This window comes from Sinocyclocheilus grahami, unplaced genomic scaffold (genome assembly GCF_001515645.1).
Source record: "Sinocyclocheilus grahami isolate Dianchi unplaced genomic scaffold, SAMN03320097.WGS_v1.1 scaffold993.1, whole genome shotgun sequence".
Lineage (NCBI taxonomy): Eukaryota > Metazoa > Chordata > Actinopteri > Cypriniformes > Cyprinidae > Sinocyclocheilus > Sinocyclocheilus grahami.
The window spans coordinates 302,281-306,631 of NW_015506172.1; the positions used below are offsets into that span (position 1 = coordinate 302,281).

Consider the following 4,351-nt stretch of genomic DNA (forward strand, 5'->3'; position numbering starts at 1 on the left):
CAAAGAATGAATTTGCATCTTCATTCAGACCAATGCGGAAAGACCAACAAGTGGGCGGGCAATATGCTAATGTTTCATGTTGATGTCAACATTAAAAATGGCTTGGGATTCGTTTTAAAAACGACTCGTTTCAATGATTCAGAGTCGACTCTTTCTTTTGAGAGACAATAACTTTATACACAGTGCACTTTCAGATTTAACACTGCAGGATGTTTTCATTCACTTAGAGCTGTGTTACACACTGCATGAAAGGTCATTTTCAGAAATCCATAATAACAAACATTCAATTAACGTGTGTCCACCAAAGCTTTTTTAGCCAGCAGGCACTCTTCTAAAAACGGCCAGCTGGTGGAGCTTTGTTTGCAATGATTTGAGTTACCAGCAATATTAACTTCTCCATTGTGGTTCAGTCATTTTACAAAGTAGGTCGGTGTAGTATTTGTCCCACCCCTCCTCCACCGTGATTGGACGGCTGGGTAAGAAGTGACAGTGAAAAGCTTTTTTAGCCAGCAGGCACTCTTCTAAAAACGGCCAGCTGGTGGAGCTTTGTTTGCAATGATTTGAGTTACCAGCAATATTAACTTCTCCATTGTGGTTCAGTCATTTTACAAAGTAGGTCGGTGTAGTATTTGTCCCACCCCTCCTCCACCGTGATTGGACGGCTGGGTAAGAAGTGACAGTGACGAGCGCTGCGTTTTAGTTGTGAACTCCCAGCTACAAAAAAAGAAGAAAAGGCAAAGACCGAGCAAACGAGCTTGTGAAATATTATGATAGCATTGCATCAGAATGCAGTGTCATCAGTTTGCCAAAAAGAACACAGAACGTTTTACACACCATTTATACGTGGTATTTTCATGAATTCAAAAGTTTACGCTCTGCTTGTTTGATGAATGAGGCCCGATGTTTTTAATTGTTTTATAATTAAATTATTATAAAGGTATAATCTGTGAGCTATGATCTAACTAACATTATATTTTGGTAGGATAACTTTGACTATTAATCATATTTACTAGTCTGTCCTTCTAAATCTTATTCTTTTTAAAATTATTATTACATTTAATTAATAGTTTTTTTAATTCCCAAAAAGGTTTCATTTGGGACCTGCAATCTAATCTAATCATTATTATATTATACTTATATTACTTATGTTATATTGTATGTCTATGAAATATAGTTATTATATAAAAATTGAAAGATACCTTTAACTATTAAGCATATTTTCCTGCTTTTATTGTTATTACATTTTTTATTACTAAAATGAATTAATACTTAAAAAAGGTTTAATCTGGGAATTATATAATATAATGTAATATAACATAATATAATTATTATATTAAATTTTATTTTCTATTAGATATATTATAGTACTATATTTTTATGAAATATATTTATTATATTGTAATTTTGTAAAATAACTTTGACTATTAAGCATTACATTTTAAATAGGGTAACTTGTAATCCGTAACCTATTATATTTCCAAAGTAACCTTCCCAACACTGCCCATTTGCAATCGTGAATATTACAACTTTCCGTTTTTTCCAGCTGGGCGGAGTTTGGGGCGTGTCGTACTCTGGAGCGGCTGGATCTCTCGGGATGCGACAAAATCACGGACCGCACGCTAAAGATCCTGTCGCTGGGATTGGGTGACTTAACATCGCCCTGCCTGGATCGTGGAGCCAAGCTGCTGAAAGCCCCACCCTCTCCAATCAAATTCCAGGACGAGTGTTCCCTCCCACTAATGGGACGCAGCTGCCAGGATCTCATTTTCAAGCGGAGACCTGGTGGGCGTGGCTCCGGTTGTGGCCCCGCCCACGTCTGGGTTCTCGACCCAGCCAAACTCGCCGACATAGAGGATGCGGCCGATTGGAGCAGACGAGGGGGCGTGTCTGCACAGGAAAGTGGGCGTGGCTGTATTTTAGAGCCGCAGGGAGGTGGCGGCTCATGCTGCTGTAGGAAGAGCCAGAGGCGGAGCTTCAGGACTGGTATTAGCTCCTCCCACTGGAAGTACGGCTCTATGGGCGAGGCCCTCTGTGGTCACTCCACCTGCTGCACCTCTGACATGGCGCTCTGGACTATGAGAGAAGCGCACTGTGACCTCCAGGCCACCGGGGGCAGTGTTGAGTTTCGGACTAAATGCTCGTTTGAGGGTGAAACTTGCCCCGAGCATCACAACAGGACTGACCAATCAGGAGCCTATCGGGCGCTCGGGTTCCTCAGCCTGTCTGGATGCTATCAGATCACGGATCTCGGCCTGAGGTACGAAATAAATGCTCTCTCGTAAGCGATTTGTTGTCATAATGCCACAGTTTCAGTAGTCAGTGGAAATACCTGAGAAATTTCATGATTCTTTAAACAAATTAGATACGTCGGTGAAAGCAAATATGCTATTAAATACATTCCTTTATTTAAAAAGTTTAATTAAAATTAAATGTAAACAAAACAAGTTTTCAAGTTCTCAGTGAAGTAAAAATTATCAGATTTCTCAAGCAAATATTTAGGTCAATATTATATTATATATATATATATATAGAGAGAGAGAGAGAGAGCCCTATGATTTCTGCTTTGTTTGCCAAAAATAGTTGAATTTTTCAATAATTAAAAGATAACTGAAATTAATGTTTTATGCCTTAATTTAGAAAGAATTTAATTACACAACACAAAATTTCTGAGGAAAAAACATTTCATAAGGCTATTTTAATAATACATTTGAATAAATTAAGTTGGTTTTATGCATTGAAATGATTAGAAATGCTAAAACACAGAATTAAAAAAAACGAAACATTTCATAGGGCCCCAAGCATGTAGTTTTTGTTAAACTTTTAATGAATTGATATGACATTGTGTAAGATTCATTATTTTAATTAATTAGACATGCTTTTTGATTAATAAAAAATAATTGAACCATTAAAAAGGAGTCTAGAAAAATTAAAACGGAATTTGGTAAAAAAATAAAAAGGATTTCATAGGGCCTTACATATACTGTTTATATATATATATATATATATGTGTGTGTGTAGATAGTATAGCGAGAGAGATATATTGGTAGATTATTTTTGTGTATTTTTAATATTTATATATTTAATAATATAATTAAGATTTGTTAACATATGGTTATTAAACATTGTTTTAGCATTTTGGTTATGCAATTTTATTTATTTATTTTTCTTTAAATTGTTGCATTTATCTTATTTTTTTCAGTTTAGTTTTAATAATTTTAGTACATAGCCGTGTACTTATTTCAGATTTCTAATCGTCTAATTTTTGATAAAAAGTAAAAAATGTCCCCCCCCCCCATTTTTTTTTCTCACATTTCACTATTTTTGTAAATAGTTTTGTAAATAGTTTTTGGCAACCGTAACAATGCTGGCTATTAAAGAGTTAACAGTGAATTGGATTACAAGCCGTATGAATACAAAATTAACTCTAAGTCATACAAAGCATTGATAAAGATGTCATGATGCTTTTGGGCTCTCATGCTACTCTGAAATCCTGACTTTTGTTATTGAAATCACACACGCACGTCTAGACGGTGCAGAAAGCAGACAGTGTCTGAAGGTTTGTGTTTGTGTTTGTTGCAGGTGTCTGTCTCAGCGAGGAGGACTCCCTCTGCTGCTGCATCTCAATCTCTCCGGCTGTCTGCTCATCACGGGGGCGGGGCTTCAGGAGCTGGTGTCCGTTTGCCCCTCCCTCAACATCGAGCACTTTTACTACTGCGATAACATTAACGGTAACACACTCACACATAGACAGAACGTACTCGCGCTGCTTCATACCAAGCGTCCAGCCATACAGTCTCCACGAATAAAGATCGTCCAAACTGTGCTGCGGGGTTTCTGACAAGCCAGTAATAATAAATAATGAGTAACACCTTATTTTAAGGACCAAATGCTCACTATTAACTAGTTGCTTATTGGCATGCATATTACCAGCAAATTGGCTGTTTATTAGTACTTATAAAGCATGTATTAATGCCTTATTCTGCATGAGCATATTTTAGATCCTTTAATCTTACTCCAACTACCTTACTAACTATTAAAAACCCGAAAATTGAGTTTTTTTTAAGCAAAAGTTGTAGCTAATAGTTAGTTAATAGTACAGATGTAAATGTGACCAAATAATGTTTTATTTTGAGGGTTTTGATTTAAAAATTATTTATTTTTAATATTTATTTTATAAATGAATAATAAAAATAAATAAATGTGAATCAAAATGGAACCCTATTTTGGGCTGACATTTTTTTTTATTTCAAATAATAAAAAGTTAAAATCAAAATATGTATATATATATTTTTTTATTTTACATACTAAAAAAAGAGAAAATATTTTGCTATTTTAGTATCTTTGAGATACT

At 35.3% G+C, this 4,351-nt stretch overlaps 1 pseudogene; it reads left to right on the forward strand.

The window, feature by feature from the left end:
* The window catches only part of LOC107565322 (F-box/LRR-repeat protein 5-like), a 16,317-nt pseudogene extending 12,419 nt beyond the window's left edge, over positions 1–3,898 (forward strand).
* The last annotated feature ends 453 nt before the right edge of the window (positions 3,899–4,351 follow it).